This window comes from Podarcis raffonei, chromosome 3 (assembly GCF_027172205.1).
Source record: "Podarcis raffonei isolate rPodRaf1 chromosome 3, rPodRaf1.pri, whole genome shotgun sequence".
In the NCBI taxonomy this organism is placed as follows: domain Eukaryota; kingdom Metazoa; phylum Chordata; class Lepidosauria; order Squamata; family Lacertidae; genus Podarcis; species Podarcis raffonei.
Genome location: NC_070604.1, coordinates 59,819,135 through 59,837,461, shown reverse-complemented (window position 1 = coordinate 59,837,461; position 18,327 = coordinate 59,819,135). Strand labels below are relative to the sequence as shown.

Below are 18,327 nucleotides of genomic sequence, written 5' to 3'. Positions count from 1 at the left end.
AGAGGTTATTTTGTTTGCTGGGTCAAAGAGCCTTCTGTCAGTGAGAAGGACACCACTGGAGTGTGGAACCAGAATGTTCTTTTCTAAGAGCTGTTATCCTTTGAGCAGGTCGGGGGAATGGATGAGGTTGTGGTAAGATTCAGCTGTGTAAAAGAAACACTAATAAAATTGACTGTGAAGGCTTCCAGGTATGTCTTAACTATAAACTTACCTTGCTTTAGATAATAATAAAACTGAGTGCAACTCGTAATAAGATAACAGTAGCCTACTTCACAGGGAAGTTGGATAGATAGCTAAATTCCAAAACAGAATGACTCACACATGCCAACATAAGAGTTACATGTGCCCTCCCTATCTCTCAAATTTAATTTTGATTTTCACGTGTGTAAGTGTTAATGCATATGTAATTGAAATAGCACTACTTATGCAAAAGAGGGGAGTATCAACAAGCCTGGCAGAACATCATAGCATGCAGAAGTATGAACATTTTTTTGAACAAAATGAAATGGGAGAAGCGCAGTGAAGATGAGCATGCTCAGTTATCATGGAATGCTGATGGTTGGTGTGATGAAATGAGAAATATTGGTGGAAATGGAATGGACTTCCTTAAATTCTGAACAGAAGCCCTCCATTTAGTTGCCAGTCACAGTTGTAGTATATTACAAATCTGTCATGCCTTCTTAGTGAAAATGATGATGACATTATTTTATTTTATTTTTGGTCAAGGGACTTTACTTTTGGAACCTAGAGAAGCATTTACACATAGGCTTCCCATCTTCATTTGGAAGAAAATAATCTCCCATTTTTTTCTTAGGCTGTAGGTTAGCTATTGGCCTTCACTGTCACTTTTCAGTAGATACAAAGAATGAGCCACCAGCAATTTGTCCTGCATAAACACCATTGAACCTAAGAGAACATGAACAAAAAATAAAAGAAATTAAAAACCTTAGTGACAAAAACTGAGGTTACAGAATTAAACCATTTAGCCCACAGTGAACAGACTTCAGGCTCCTGAGATCGTTGTTGTTGTTGTGTTTGTTTGTTTTTTTACTAGACCTCCTTCATTCCCCCAGCAGGAGCCAGGCAGAAAGACTTATCTAGATACCTAAACTGAATTCAGCCCTTCCACTCTCAAAATTCCCTCCTGGTTACCCCCAGCTTTTTTTCATTCTAGCAGCATAATTTGGGTGGGAGAGGTGGAGGGAAGTGGCATCTTAATGTTCTTGCAATTGTTAAACAACAGGGTGTAAGAATCTGTAAAAGTCCCCCAGATCTAACTTCTGGCCACTGATTTAGCCAGAATAAAATATGGAAGAGTTGGTATATGTGTTTAGAATTACCGTATTTTTCGCTCTATTGGACGCACCGGACCACAGGACGCACCTAGTTTTTAGAGGGGGAAATCAAGGGGAAAAATATTATTCCCCCCCAGCCCCAAAGAGCAAGGGACAGGCTGCGTGCAGCCTGTCCGCTTCTCCCAGAGCTTCTCGGGGCTGCGGGGGAAGCCTGGGTCCCCCACCCCAGCCCCAAAGAGCAAAGAAGCCAAGACAGTGAGCGGGATCCATAGCCACGCAACCTCTCCAGCCAGGAGCTAAACCTCTCCAGCGCAGCTAAAGAAGAAGACAAGGCAGCGAGTGCGATCCATCCCGCTCACTGCCTTGGCTTCCTCTTTAGCCTTGAGCAGCATCCATCCCGCTCACTGCCTTGGCTTCCTCTTTAGCCTTGAGCAGCATCTTTAGCCTTGCGCAACGGGATGGATCGTGCCCGCTGTCCACTGGGGCTGGACTAAATGACTCCTGGGGTTCCCTTCCAACCTTGCAATTCTATGACCTTGGAAGGTGTTGGGGGTCTCCACCACTGGAGGCTTTTAAGCAGCAGTTGGGGGACCATCTGCCTGGTGTTCTTTAGCTGTGATTCCTACATTGTGAGGGGGCTGGGCTAGATGACCCTCGGGTGGCCCTCCCAACTCTATACAGTCCTACACGTCTGCGGCAGGAGATCCACAGCCACTTCACACAATGCCCACTCCCAATTTTCATTGGAGAGACATGTGGCTTCAGTGTCTAGGTAGGTACCCCCCTACCTGCCACTCTCCCCCCACCCCACTTAAGCCGAGGGAATTCCTGCCCAGAGAAGCTCCCAGGTGAGGCAAGGGTTAATATCTACCTCTGGTAAATGGCTTTCCCTTTTCTCTTCTTCTTCTGTGCTATTTCCTTCTTTTGTGTTTTGTTTAATCTGTTTTTATTGTATACTAAAATAAAAGCTGCAAAGTTTCCTTTTTTATAATATGCCCCCCTCCAAACTAAAACGTTAATCTAGATAAAAACACTGATCCAGAGGAAAAGAAGGGGGTGGAGAAAGGATGAAAAAAGAAAAAGAGGTAGAGATAGAGAGATTTTTTAAAAGTTGGCTTCTTTAGCCTTGCGCAGCCTCCCACGGCTGGAGAGGCGCAAAGCTAAGGAGGAAGCCCAGGCAGCGAGGGGATGGATCGCGCTCGCTGCCCGGGCTTCCTCTTTAGCCTTGCTCAGCCTCCCGCGGCTGGAGAGATTGCGCAAGGCTTTTCTAGAGGAGGGAGAAGGGACTGACTGACCGCGTTAGTCCCTTCTCCCTCCTGGGGAAAAGCACGCAAGAGCCGCACGAAGCCTGTGTGTGGCTCTTGGGGGCTTTTCCTGCCTGCCTCCCCCCCTGCATTCGCTCCATAGGATGCACAGACTTTTCCCCTTAGTTTTTAAGACGGAAAAACTGCATCCTATGGTGCGAAAAATACGGTACTTGATGCTTCCCCACAAATAGATACAAATTGAAGTGTATTTTGTAAAGGAAAACACAATTATTGAAAATATTTAAACATTTTAACAGTGACACAATCTTTAAATTTAGTAAGTGACAAATACAGAGAGCATAGTAATTATTTAGATCCCTGGTTGTATCCAATTAATTTTGTTTACTGCAAAGATTCCCCCCCTCCCTGCCCTTTCCAATTCAAATTAATTTTGGTTGATGATACCTATTTTCTGAATTATAGTTATAAATCAAGTAACATGGAACAAATTAAAAATCTAATATATTATGTTTAAAAATAGCTGTGCTGTATCTGTACAGTAAAGATCATTCAAAGTATCTACATATGCCATCAAATTTTATTTTCAACGTTGAATATTAATATTTTCATCTAAGCAATCTGTAATGCCGAAAGGTCTCTAGACCTAATGAAAAGGTTTGAATAAATGTGTGTATTCCTGTGCATTGGTAAATCTGCTCTTTAGTGTGTTCCTCATAAGCAAAAAGTTTGCTTAAATCGGTTTAGCTGATGGTTTCCTCATTTTTTTAAAAAAGAAAAGACCAGGTTAACTATCGCCTGATAAAAAATTCTACCTGATATATTTATATTGCATCGTGTTGGATAACAGCAAAATAATAACAATAACAACAACAATAATACTAGCATATAATCTTCTGGCTGTTCATCAACTTCAAATATCAGAAAAAATTCTGATTTATGGAAATATTTCCATTGTTAATTACTACTGTGGACAAGATAATGAATAACTGAAGAGGTGCAGCCTATCTGACCTTGTCTGTTCACCTTTGATGAACAGCTTAATCGGTGCTTTCTAGACAAAATGATATGCTGAGTAAAATGAATGCTTCTGAAATTCAACTGCATTTTTCAATTAATAGTTTATTGAATAATTAATCATACAAAAGGAAGAAATAAGGTTGAGGCTCCTTTGTTTGTGCCTCCGAACCATTTGTGTCATTTGCAAGGAGGAAGAATGAGGACTTTACACTGTAAAATTAGATCAACTGGTTTGCAAGCCCCTTTTCTCACCGCCCGTTTCCTATAATTAATTATCCTTAAAAGTGGGTGCGCTTTCATGTTTGTAATTAGCGATTAGGCTTCTATCATTAACTGGCTGCATTTGATAAATGGCCGGATGCTACAGTGCACCTTCCTTGTTAAACAAGGCAACACGTTATAAATGCAGAAACACAACCCCATAATAGTCACAAATGCTCCAGTGTTTACTGAAGGAAAAATGTATCCTTTGTTTTATATATCTTATGTAGAAAATATATCTCTTCCAGATGCTTCCCCTCCCCGAAACTATGCATTGCCTTCTCCCACCCACCAATCAGTGAGCTATGGCAAGCCTGCAAAATCAAAATCTTCAAGCAGGCTCAGTTTTGCTATCCAGTTAGAATACCAAGAAGTTAAGTCCCCATATTAGGTAACAAAAAGTAGGTACTAAGAACCAATGCACTTGTCCGTGCCAGATTAAACCGTGTGGAGGCCCCATGGCAGTCAAAATCTTGGGAGCTCCCTCATGCACGTGCTCAAGTGGGATAGCATTGAGCTAAGAAAGCTTGGTTCTAATTTTCGTTCAAAATCAAATCAATACTATTTTGATCTGTTTCTGCGGAGCCTGTAAAAGGTGTGAGGCCCATAGACCAGTGCCTACTCTGCCTATTTGGTAATGCAGCATTGCACTTTGTGAGATCAAAGTCACTCAACATAGGTAGGCATGGTGGCACTTGTTACAAACTGTATGTTCAAAGTTTGGCCAGTGTTAGGTGCAAGGTAAAGGTAAAGGGACCCCTGACCATTAGGTCTAGTCGTGGCCGACTCTGGGGTTGCGGCGCTCATCTCGCTTTATTGGCCAAGGGAGCTGGCGTATAGCTTCCGGGTCATGTGGCCAGCATCACTAAGCCACTTCTGGAGAACCAGAGCAGCGCACGGAAACGCTGTTTACCTTCCTGCCGGAGCGGTACCTATTTATCTACTTGCACTTTGATGTGCTTTCGAACTGCTAGGTTGGCAGGAGCAGGGACCGTGCAACGGGAGCTCACCCCGTCACGGGGATTTGAACCACCGACCTCCTGATCGGCAAGTCCTAGGCTCTGTGGTTTAACCCACAGCACCACCCGCGTCCCTTGTTAGGTGCAAAGCAATGCATAAATATTATTATATTACTACAGTAGTATAAAACATGCAATAAGGCCACCACAACCACTATTTGAAATGATGATTTACTTTAGATGTCTCAGTAGTAGTTCTGATCACAGTTAACTTGTGTTAGAGAGAAGACTCGTAGTTAAGTGAAAAGGTGAATACGGTGTGGAATTATTGGAAGGCAGAATATCTGGGAGTAAGTTGGAAACAGTTATTGTTCTGAGTGACATTGGCCAAGTTTCCATCTCACTAAGCTGGGGGCTATAGTTTTTTCCTCCCACTCCTGCTGGGGAGGAGCAAAGTGAGAGCCACCAGTGCTTATATAGTAATCCATTAACTATGGCTTACCATAATGAGTGAATGCAGCCCATCACTTCAAGATTCCAAGCTCTTCTAAATTCTATGGGTTCAACATAGTTTAGAATTTCTTATAGATTGAATTAATTGGTTTAATGGCTTAAACCAGTTGTGGGGTGATGTCCCCATTGTGGCAATTCACTCATGCTACAGCTGTTCCGTTAGCAGGACCCCTGTTCTTAGCGTAGCACAACAGGCGAATCCAACGGATATCTTACACTTGCAAAAATGTCACACAGTGTCTTGGTAGTGTGAGTTCCATTTCATACAACACTAAGCCAAACCATGGCTTAGAACAAAATGAGCAGATGTGAGAGTTCCTGGCCTGAAACATGGCTGCTGCGCTTCTTTCTCAGTCCTGTTACTACTACACGTGGCTAAGCCATGATCTAGTTTAACGTAGGATTTAGAGGTCAACCGTGAAAGATTTTAAGCTAGCTGTCTGGAATGTTTCAGCTAGGTTATTTTTAAAGCATGTCCTAACTGGGAGACAATTTGCAATTTATCTACAGTAATCACTTCTGATGGGAAAGATCCAGCCCCCCTTGAATTTATTATCTAGCTTTAACCATTATATTTTATTGATTTCAGCTGCACATTTAAATTATGCTAAAAAGAAAATTTCCTCTTTATTATGGGAAGGTCATGTATGAAGTACATAATGCTTCATTGAAAGGTGTAAAAGGAATGTTTGAAGATATTACATGACATTGAATCGAAAACCTACTGCTAAGCTATATTATACCCCTAAGAATTTTGAATTTGGTTTTTTCTTTTTTATCAATAGTCACATCAGGCTGTCAAATGTATTTCATTCATAAGTCTATTATAGGGCACAAAGACTGAAAATGTCATCCTTTTCAGTTGAGCCTGTACTTTTGCCCTTTCTATCGGAGCTGCAACACATGTGATAAAATCAATTAATTGGTGCATTTGAATTTGAATGCTTCACTTGGTGCTAGATGGAACTTGGGATTTGAATTCCAGTGCTCAACATCTGAACTTTAGGTACCTCGGATACTGCTTAAGTAGTTTGAAATAATAGGGTTGATGGTGTTCAGTGCCACTTGGATTTGTATCTTCATATATATTACTTTCATATGGGAAAATCCTTCAGTGTCCGGCTATCTTGTTAATTTTGAACTTTTAATATTTAGAATATTATTTATCAGCAAATCAGTGATAGTGCTTAAAATGTCTTCCTTAGATTTTTTTTTTAATTGGCTGTAACATAAAACTTGCAATAACAAAAGCTTTTTGGGGAGGGCGGTTGTTACCAGATCATTTTTAACCACAGAGCTGACAAGCACATTTGTTAATGTGATTAGTCCTATCCTCTCTTAGTTAACAGTTTCCCTTTTTCGTTTTCATTTCTCTTTAGTCTCAATTTTTGTGTTAGGCCATGGTATGTATAGTCCCTTTATGGCAAGGATGGGGAAGCTGTGGCCCTTCAAATATTGTTCAAACACAACCCCTGATCACCTCCCAGCATTGGCCATGCTGTGTGGGGCTGATGGGAGTTGGAGTCCCACAGCATCTGGAGGGCTAGAGGTTAGACAACCCGGCTTACTTGCAAAGCCTTCTGATACCTTGTTTGCTTCAGTTTCCCCCTCCTCTCATTCTCTTCTTTTAATTCACACATCTGTTTTCAGTATCTTATTTTTCTGCCTAGCGGGTGGCTGACATGGAAGAAAGGAGCTGGAATTCCTGCTGCAGGGTGTATAAGATAAGGGTGAGAGTGATGATGCAAGAATCAGATTTTTCTGCCTTGTTGTCCTTTACAAGACACTTAAAGTTGCTGGAGGGTATCCATGTCCTGTTCTACAGCAGTTGCTCAGCTTCTTTCATGCTCAAGTGTTATCTCTTAAGTTTGCTTTTTTTTTTTGCCTGGACATGACTAATTGAAAGTATACATAATAGAAACTTTGAAATGCACATTTCATTATTAAAAAATTCTGACCCTTCTGCCCATACAGGTAGCAAGTGGTACATTTAGATTCCACACAAAATCAGAACCATACTGACAGCCAAAATTTCTTAAGGGTAAAAGCTTTATTTAAAACGAAGCACGTTGCATTGGGGACCTTCTGGCAGAAAGTGCCATGAGTGCAATAAATGAACCATGAGCCCATGAAATCTAGAAGGTTGCTTCGGTAGACATAGTTATATAATACTTCAGAAATGTTAAGGGTGGCTTTTCCACACATAGAATGCAGCAAAATCTTTGGTAAAATGTATGGTAAAGTGATTGTCATTATAAAGCTCATATTAAAGTTTTGAAAGCTTCAGCCTTCTTTGTAGCTAAAGTAAACGGCTGTATTTTCATCGTCTTATGGTTAGGAAACCTGGAAGATGATTTATACTGAGTCAGAACATTGGGCCATCTAGCTCAGTATTGTCTACAGTGGTACCTCAGGTTACATATGCTTCAGGTTACATATGCTTCAGGTTAGAGACTCCGCTAACCCAGAAATAGTGCTTCAGGTTAAGAACTTTGCTTCAGGATGAGAACAGAAATCGTGCTCCGGCGGCGTGGCAGCAGCAGGAGACCCCATTACTAAAGTGGTGCTTCAGGTTAAGAACAGTTTCAGGTTAAGTACGGACCTCTGGAACGAATTAAGTACTTAACCTGAGGTACCACTGTACTTGGGTCTGGTTCTGCTAGCTAGGGATGATGGGAATTGTAGTCCAATAACACTTGAAGACTGAACTTTGATAGGAGATTTACACAGTCACTGCTGACTACCCAAAACTGATTGCCTTATTACTTCTTTTCTTGTCATTTGCCTGCTTGCTCTGCCCCAGAAGAGGGGAAAACAGCAAACAATGAAGTAAGTAGAAAGAACACCAGATGCCACTGGCTGGGAAGTGATGGTGGTTGGACCCAGAGGCAAGAAACAATATTGTTCAGTTGGCAGGAGGGAGGAGAGAGAAGAGGGGCCCACTGATGGCTTCCTGCCAAGCTTTCCCATGCCCTCAGCCTGGAGCCCAGCACTGCTAGCAAGAAAACAAAAATAAATCCAAATCACAAAGTAGCATACAGTATGGAACAAGCTGCTTCCAGGGATGTGCAGCCACATAACTTTGCTCTTCCATGAGGGTAATTATATCTTCATGACTTCAGCATATGCCCCACGAATGGATTCTAGGGCTGAAAAGAATGGAATTCTAGAGCTTAACTGAAAGAAAATGCAGTATTGATTGGAAGCTTGTCAATCTCTATGGTCCTTTGGATCGGAAATGGTAGTGTCCACAATTGCTTTTTGATGACATGCAACTGTTGCTGTCACAATGTACCAGTGTCTGTTTAGCAATGCAGCAGGCTGGATCCTTTCCTTCCTTCCCCTCTATGCCAGATACCCAACTTTGACAGGCTGGGTGGGCTGCCCATCTGACAATCACAAGACATCATTATGATGTAAGGTGACAGCTTCACAGGGGGCCTCTTTGAGGGTGGGCAGTGTGCCTTGAGGAAACTTCTTGTAACCACCGATCAGCCTGATAATGAACTTGCAACAGTTCATCTGAAGCTTCCAGTTGTTTCTTTGGAGCTCCATCCTTACCTGCTTCATTCCTGATGTCACATGTGATGCCTGTGAGGGGGAAGCGAGTGTGCTTTGGAGAAAACAGAATTGCAGGACAAATTGGGACACATGCTGGACCTCATTAGGCCTAGGGACCAGAGCTTCTCTGTATTTTATGGATTTAATGATTTTACGAGTAAATCAGAATTAAACAGGGATTTGGAAGTTTACTGTATGGTTCTTGGCAAAGTGGCATGCTTTATTTTCAAACAACCTTGTACATGAGTGAGGGAGTAGCAATTGGTGTCAGTTGGAAACCCAGACACCAGATGTCAGTTTCTGAATGAAGGGCCTGGTGGGAATGTGTGGGGCTGGCCATGTGATGACAACATCCACTGGTCCATTCACATATTCAGACTGGAGAGTTGCTTCTAGTCAGTGTAAATACTGAGCTAGATGGACTGATTTGGTATAAGGCAGCTTCCTGTATTTCTGTGGCCCTCCAGATGAGCGCTGGTCTCCAACTCTCATCATCTCTGACCATTGGCTATGCTGGCTGAGGCTGATGGGATATGAAGGCCCATAGGTTCCCATAGTAGTGTTGGATTTTCAGGGAAATGTCTGGATATTTTGCTACAGTATATTTTCCAAAGCGGTTTACTTCAAAATGATATTGGTATAGTTGTATATTTATCTTTGAATCCAACAGTTATAATTACCACATCTGAAATGCCCCATTTCCAGCTGCAACAACAAAGGTTCAAGGTGTTACATTCTCTACTGAACTGTCGGAGGGAGAGTCTTTTAATGAAGGGCACATTTTTAGTGTAAAGGCCACTGCCTTCTCAGATAAAAGTACATTTTGAAGAATGTCAAGAGATTCCAGGAGGCAGAAAGGACATGCTGAGATGCTGTCTTGGATCTGCTATTTTGAGAATGTAATGTTGTTGCGTTTCAGCTGTAATTGAAGATAAAAGTTGCAAAAGCAAAGTTGTAACACATGTGGGAAAGCTCCCAATGTTAGAACATGCCTTCAACTGGTGCCTTGCCTAATGAAATTAGGAATGGTTTTGTGCACTTAGTCTTAAATATTGAAACAACTACATAGATTATGGTTTATGAGGTTGTCTGCACTGTCTCATAAAAAAATCCAATATAAGTTGACTACAGAAAAACATGCAGGAAAATGGATTAAAATTGATCTTGGCATTTAGATGTAAAATGCCTTAATGTTTCCTAAATGCCCTGAGATATGTCTTGTGCACAGTTATATGAATAATTTTGACATGTCAGAGCAGGTAGTTCATCAGATGTTGCTGGATTGCAATGCCCATCATGATGGGAGTTGGAGTTCAACAACATCTGGGGGGGGGGGAGTGTCACAAGTTCCTCATCCCTGTGAAGGAAACATTCAGGAGCCAAAAGAAAGTCTCCTAATACCTTGACTCTAAAGGTTGTCATCTCTCTCAATGGTTGATATAAGCATGAGACTGCTTAAATCAAACATTACCTCTTTTCTAGAGTGTGAACTCCTTCTTAACTGCTGCTTGAGGCTAGTTTCACAACCATGTTAACTTTAACCATAGTCAGCAGCCATCACTGACCTGATAATTAACCATGAGCAAGTTTTGTGGGGGAAGAAGTGCTCTGCTCTGGAAAGAAGTGTGCAGTGCTGCAATCAGACCTCAATGCTAAATTACAGTTAAGTTTTTGGTAATATAACATCTGAACTATCCCACAATGTGAAAGTCATGATAAATCAGGCAATATGTTGCTGGGAAGAAATAACCCTAGCATTTATTGGGGGGGGGGGAATGTATTTTAGTAACACCTGTAATGAGAAACAAATTACTTTTTAACTTTTGTGAGGATGCTCTTCAGAGTCAGAGAGTGACAGAGTATTTGATATACAGTGCTGCTTTACAGATATTGTTGTAAGAACTGCAACTTTTAATAATTGGAGCCAGAATTTCCTTTTAGCCCCTCCCCCCTCCCTATCTGCTTTTCCTTTTGTGCTATATTTTTTGGACTGGATGCTTGAGGGCTGGATTTGGTAATGATCTATAAGCCATTCTGGGAGCCTTTTCAGCTGAAAAGCAAGGTAAAAATGCTTTAAGAAACGCAATGTATCAGCCTGTGAATGCACATGACATCCAACACTGACATGTTACATGGTGCAGTAGATATGGTTTCCTAATAATTGTATTCTTCCTGCAGCTGCTTATTATATGTGCAGAAACCTGTAATTAGTGGTCATCACCTAAAATCTTTAGACTTGAAAGTGAGGTTTGGTCATAGAATGAGAATGTCAAGCATGCCTACATGCACCCTGTGTGTGTGTGTTCTCAGTTTGGAGATTAAATATGATTCTCTGCTTTTTCCATAAACTGCTCAGGATAGTGGTTGCATATTTATGATTTTATTCTTCTGTTTATGAAAGTTTATGTTGCGTCAAAATGTTTTACCAGCACTTGTCACTATAGGAGAAAAGAGATGATATTGGGGCATATGTTTGCAAAATTTGTGGGTAGACATTCTGAGATGGTTAATCAGGGTTTATCTATGCACAATATGCAGATAGAAATTTCAAAGCCAGGATGGTTAACTTGTGCATGCGATATTTAAAGCTCCTGACATTTTCACATATTTTTTGAAGAACCCTTAAGTGTTATGAACCCCTAGTTTGCATTTTTTCTTTCTTACAGTCAAACATTCTGCTCTCTCTTTTAATAAACTGGTGATGGATTATCTCACTGAGCACGTTTTTTTCTGTAGTAGTTCATTTTAAAACTAATGGCCTTGTTAGGAGAAGAAAATGAGAGAGTCTATCAAAATAAATTTCCAGAGCTGACTAAGCACCTTCTCTCTCTTTTAAAACCTGTTTAGTACAGCTTGTTAATCAACATGGTGTTCGGTCATTAGCACTAAGTTGCACTTGTTAATACCTTCTCGAGTCCTGGTCTGCAGTATTCTGCGATAACTAGATTTCTGTCATTTTACTGAACTTAAATGAGCTTGAAAATAATAAAGTTAAAGAAGGAGAAAGGAGGCCTTAATAGGTTATGGAAAATATGGTGAGTTTCAGCCAGTTTTCTTGAATATGGGAACTAGAAATGTTTGGAATACTTGGGATGAATAGATGCAATGATATCTTTTAAATGGCAAAGCTGTTTTCTGCATTTACCTTTCTGCAAAACATTTAGATTAGTTCTCTCCACTCTCTTTTTTCCATTTACCTATAACCTCTTATAGCTTAAGAGTTACTGCTGGCTTAATATGCAGATACCTTTTTTTTATGGGTGGTTCCATTTTTGGCTACATAACAATCAGCGCTCAGAGAACTGAGGTCACTGTATGTGCAGTAACATTGTGGAGCACTTAAAAAAACCCAACCTTCAAGAATGGTACATTTTCCTGCTCTAAAGATGAGGTATCTAAAACAGAAGGCCTGTGGCTCTCCAGATACAGTGGTACCTTGGGTTAAGAACTTAATTCGTTCTGGAGGTCCGTTCTTAACCTGAAACTGTTCTTAACCTGAGGTACCACTTTAGCTAATGGGGCCTCCTGCTGCCGCCACGCAATTTCTGTTTTTATCCTGAAGCAAACTTCTTAACCCGAGGTACTATTTCTGGGTTTGCAGAGTTTGTAACCTGAAGTGTCTGTAACCCGAGGTACCACTGTACTGTTGAACTGAAGCTCCTGTCCGCCCCAGCCAGCACAGCCAATGGTCAAGGAAGATGGGAATGGTAGGCTAGCATTATCTGGTAATCTCAGTAGCTGACTGGTTAGTTGTTTTCATTGCAAATGCAAAGTAAACTAGTGAGGAATTGTTCATATCATTTACCTTGTTGAGATAACCTTTGAATTCTTGACCTTCATGTAATAATATTTAGTTTATGTAAATATATGTGTTTGAAGATAATATCATGGCTGTGAAAGAGCACTACTTAAAGGTCCTAATCAGGACCTTCGTCATCTTTTTTTCATTATTGCACGGCCTAATAGGCATAACGTTATGACCTACAGGCCTTGAAATCTAATTTGAGACAATAAGTGTTGAGTAAATAAGTCAATGATGGGAGTGCTGAGGCAGAGGACATAATGAGGGCAACATCAAATTCTACTTCAAAAAATAATTACTCAGACAACATCATAGAAAAGAGATGGAGGAAATAGTAAAATCATTACACATTTTTCTCATGTAATGCTCCACAGAATCTGAGGGTCTGCCGACGTAAATATTGATTTTTGAATCTCTATCCCTTTTGGCTGTTCAGCATGTAATTTGTATTCCCTTATTATGTTTTGCTGCTGAGACAGCATTCATTGATGTTTTACAATGGTAAATATAGCAACAATACATTCTGGCTATATCATTGCACTGAACTTTTTTTATTAAACTGCTAGGTTTCTAACACACAAGCAATTTTGGCTGTGAGTAACCAAGAAACCTATTGTTGCCTTTTTGAAGTTCCACCCATGGCTAGCTGATACACATATATGCACACAGGCATGCAACTAGGCTTTACTCAGAGTAGACCCATTAAAATTAATGGACCTAACTTAGTCATTAATTGTAATTAGTTTACTCGGTGCATAAAATGTAGTTGAATCCTACAAACATAAAGAGTCCAGGATGCTGTATGATACTAAACTGGCAATCGTTCAGCCCCTGTGGGTCATAAACAAGTGTATGAAAGTTGGACAGTAGAGGAATTGGTAGAGCTCATTGTAGGCATGTAAGCAATATTTATCCCTTATGCATTTTAGGAGACAGGATAGGTTATGAAACTGTGCTCTCTGACCTTGCCTCAGGTTGTAATCCCATGTACACATGCCTGAGAATTAGTGTGGTTTACTTGGTGTGATTTACTTTTGAGTAAAGGTGAATAGGATTGGACTGTTAACCATTGTTAAAGGTTATGTTGGCATTGTAGTTGATAAAAACCACATGGTGATTGCTAATCAGGGTTTGTTCTTTGCAGCACAGGAGGCACCAGTTTCACATGGTAAAATGTTGCTTTCATAGGCTCTGTAAAGTGACTGCTTAATAACTCAACACATGAACAGAACGTGACTATTTGAATCTGTGCCCTCAGCATAGAAAAATTTCTAATTCAGCAATTAGTTCTGGTGATTAGTTATGGCATACCCGTATCTATATAAATATAATGTCCTGGTTTTAATGAAATCTCTGTAGGTTAAAAGTTTTTATCTTAAAGCTGCTGCAGACCTAGAAGCCTTTCCCCCCACGAAGGTACAATCTTTTCTAAGCTTGCTGTCCTGGAATGCAAAATAAATTCAGTGTACTGAAGAAAAACAAAACTGGGACTTCTGGGTTGGCGCCTCCGGACAATGGCGGAATTCCTCTTATTGGGAGGAATTCGCTGCGTGGAAATTAGGGTCTGGCCGCCACGGCGAAGGCGGGGACCCATAAAAATCACAGGCGGGAGAAGCCTGTGAACGTGGGATTCGGCTGGCACCTTTTGTGCCTCCCCTACTCGCGGGGAAACCCGGTTTCGGGGATCCGGAGCGACGTGGGGTGAGTGGCGCGGTGCTTTGAATCGACTGCTTTTTTCTCGGTGAAGCCGCATTGCTGTTGCCGGAGAGCGCTGACTTTTTCCTGTGGACAAATAGATCTTGAAACAACTACCCGTGAGTAGAACGGAAAATTGGATTTTTAAACGTCTTAATTTGGCACCGAAACGGGGAGGTTTTAAACAGGAAGTCTGCCTCCCCCTTTTGTAAATAGACTGAAGCAAAGAGGCTGCAAGCTAAAGTCTTGGAAAGTCTTCTGTAAAGAATTAAACCTCCATCGGCTAAAATCGTTAAACCCCCCTTGGAAGCAGGAGAAGAGGAGGGAAATTTTAGATCGCCTAAGCCTGCAGGAGAGAGAGTGAAGAAAGATAAATCACCACCGTTTTGAACCTGGAAACCGGCTGCCAGTAAGATTGATGTTTTGGGAAAGTTCATTGACTGTGAATAAAACGTATGTTGACAGATAGTTAAACAAGAGAAATATATTGTTTCCATTGTTTCCTTCTGCGCTTAAAAAGGAGCAAAAGTAACTGAAAATTGAAACTAATTTTGTTGCTGGATCTGCGTTTAAAAGGACTGATACAAATAGAAATTGTTTCCTCTAGAGGGAGCCTTTGAAACTGTTACAGGAGTGGAGCTGGGGAATTTTCCAACTGCAGAGATAAAAGACCGTGAGAATCAGGGATTGACCTTGGACTGGTAAGAATGTCGACAGAAGAAGCCTTAGTGATTGCATTTTGCAAGATAAGTGCTTCATTGGAACAGCTTCATAAGAAGACGGATGTGATGACTATTAAAATTGATAATCTGGGACAAAAAGTGACTGATTTGGGACAAAAAGTGAATATCTATACAGAAACCACCCAGGAATCGATTCAGGAATCTACTTTGACATGGCAAGTTGTGGAGAAGGCGAGGGAGAAAGTTGTTGTTGATCCTCAAGTAATACAAGTGGAGAGAGCCCCAGCCTTACAGAGGCAATTTGATGAATATAAGTTGTTGCCTTCTATGACTGAATTTAGAGAAAGTCAGATTTTGAGGATTGGAGCCCCGCTTGGATTGGAGAAGGAAAGTTGGACAGATCCCCTTATGCAGGGATGTTCTGGCTTTTGGGACCTGGATTTGGGTCAGGAGGAGATTGGAGTTGTGGGGGCCTTCAGTTTTGGAGGGATTTTGAAACACGTCCTGAAATATCTTTTGGACTTTAGTTTTGACTATGGAGAATGGGCTGACCTGTCGAGAAGGAATAAAGACATTGTTAGGTTGGAGCTTCCCCGAGATCTACTCCTCAGCGCAAAAGGAAGGAAATTAAGAACAAGATCAGCAGAAAATAAAGTAAAGTGTATGTATAAATATGAAGAAGATCTGCAGAAGGGACATGGAAAAAGAGTTAAGAGCCTCGGACAGAAGATCACCAGGTTGATGGACCATATGGAATTGATAGAAAGGACTGGCAGAATCCGAGACCAGGGAGAAGAGACGGTGGAAGAAGATTGGAAAAAAGTTTAAAATTCATTTATAGAAATATTGTAAAATTAATGAGTGCTAGAAAAATATTGGAATGAAATTACATGGCTTTAGTAGAAATGTTATAAGGAGTTAAGTACAAATAAGTTTTATGGTATTAATGGTAAGATAAGGTTAAAATAAATTAAGATAATTATATGACAGAAAACAGAGAAAGATGGAAAGGATTTGCTGAAATAATTAATAACTAGAATACAAAAAAGGGAGGTGTGAGGAGGTCGATGAAACAAGTACAGTGGTGCCTCGCAAGACGAAATTAATTCGTTCCGCAAGTTTTTTCTTCTTGCGAGTTTTTCGTCTTGCGAAGCACGGTTTCCCATAGGAATGCATTGAAAATCAATTAATGCGTTCCTATGGAGACCGCTTGCCAGGCTGGCGGTGCGGAGAAGGGCTTTTCTCCCCACCGCAAGCCTTCAGGACAGGTACGGGAACAGAGGGGAAGGTGCGCAGCGCTTCTCCTCTGTTCCCGGGGCTTGCGGTGGGAGGAGGGTTTTTCCTCCCCACTGCCAACATTCAGAACAGCATTCTGAATGTTGGCGGTGGGAAGGAAAACCCTCCTCCCACCACAAGTCTTCAGGACAGCCATCCGAAGGCTGGCGCGGGGAGAAGGTCTCTCCGCCCCACCGCCAGCCTTCGGAGGAGCCTTCCGAAGGCTGGCGGCGGGAGGAGGTCTCTCCGCCCCACCGCCAGCCTTCGGAGGAGGTCCGAGGACAGTGGGGAAGACGCGCTGCGCTTCCCCGCTGTCCCGGAGATTTCCCTATGGGCTTTCGTCTTGCGAAGGAAGCCCATAGGGAAATTCGTTTTGCGAAGCGCCTCCAAAACAGAAAACCCTTTCGTCTAGCGGGTTTTCTGTCTTGCGAGGCGTTCGTCTTGCAGGGCACCACTGTAAATGAAAGACAAAGATATGGAAATATTGGATGTGTTTTTAATTGTTTTTGCTTTTGTTTTTGTTTTGATGTATTGTTTTTTGTTTTTTTATGTACTGTAATGTATTGATTTGTTTTGTTTAATCTTTCTCTTTTTTTCTTCTTTCTGTAATCTTTAAACTTTTAATAAATATTATTTTAATAAAAAAAAACAAAAACAAAACTGTTTTGCGTTTCTCTCTAAAACTTCCCCGTCCATGATAAAAGATGTAATACAATCTATGGAAGCACAGTGGCTAATTCACTTTAACTGATTACCTTTGGGTGCATCTACAATGTACCAGTAACTTGTATACGCATAAGATTCATTCTGAAAACAGAGATGCCTCCCATAAGTGTTTCACTGGTCAGCCGATCCATCCCTATTCTAAAATTGTTACGTAAAAAGTTGAGTGATTTTTACAACCAGCATTTCTAGTTACATGTTGCATGCCACCCCAATTTCCAAGCAGTATGAGATTCCAGGGATTTTCAGGTGCTTACCCAGGGTTTATGCTTCCCTTGGAATTAGGGATAGCAGAGAATGTGGTGTCTTTATGATACATGGATTATTTACACACATCTACAACCAGAGCCTGTGATGGAGGAGTTCACAGCATTAACACCCCAATAGGACTTGCTTCCCCCATAACTGCAGCCTTGCATTCAAAGAAGAAATATTCTCCCTCTCCTCTCTCCAGCTTGCTGCTTTGCTTCTAGCCCACACCACTCCAACTCTCTGCTCCCAACTCTGGCTATGTTTTTCTAAGTACCTGCAAGCTGGGGAAAGAGGCCCCACCCATTTGATGTCTCACACAGATCCCATTCCTTTGCTGCCTTAGCAACCTATTACCTCACCAGGAAGCTAGCCTGACTTTTCCAAGAATTAAGAGTATATATATTTGAGGAGTCCACCTTAATTGATACAGTGGAGTTAAGTCAACTTTAACAGTGTTAAGCTGCTATTGCATTCAAGATGGCTAGGGTGGGGGTGAGTGAGTGGAGAAAGACATTACTTTGCTGCAGAGGTCTCTCCAGTGAAGTTCTCTTCATGGTCATGTGCTGTGAAAACATTAAATATTTACTTGAGTGGAATTGCATCAGCTGGTTTCGATTTCAAGAGGTGATCTGGTTTTCTTGTTCAGAAAATAGCTCAATTAAGAATTCATAGTGATTGGGGGTTCAAAGTGGAGGGAGTGGCTAATATTCTTGATTTGTATAACTAACACACAAGCATACCTATTTTGTATTAGGTATTGTGCAGTAGCAGTTTACTGGTAAAGCAAACACTTCCATCACTTCTCTAGACAAATAATCAAGTATTTAAAGCATTTGTTTAAAAAAGAACAGAGATAAGTGCCCTAATTTCAGAAACCCTTGACGTGCAGAACATTCCAGTCTCCTCAGCACCTTCACAGAGCGACCATGGTAGATTATAAGGAAGCCATGACTCCCTCAGCTAATACAGCTGGTGCAGGGTGAAAGGATGTGGCCTGGAGCAAGCTGCTCTTCTACTGGGTTT

At 41.2% G+C, this 18,327-nt stretch overlaps 1 protein-coding gene across 8 annotated transcripts in view; it reads left to right on the top strand.

Moving 5' to 3' along the window:
- The window catches only part of PTPRK (protein tyrosine phosphatase receptor type K), a 334,736-nt gene that overhangs the window by 82,058 nt on the left and 234,351 nt on the right, over positions 1-18,327 (top strand). The gene's annotated exons all lie outside the window — the stretch shown is intronic.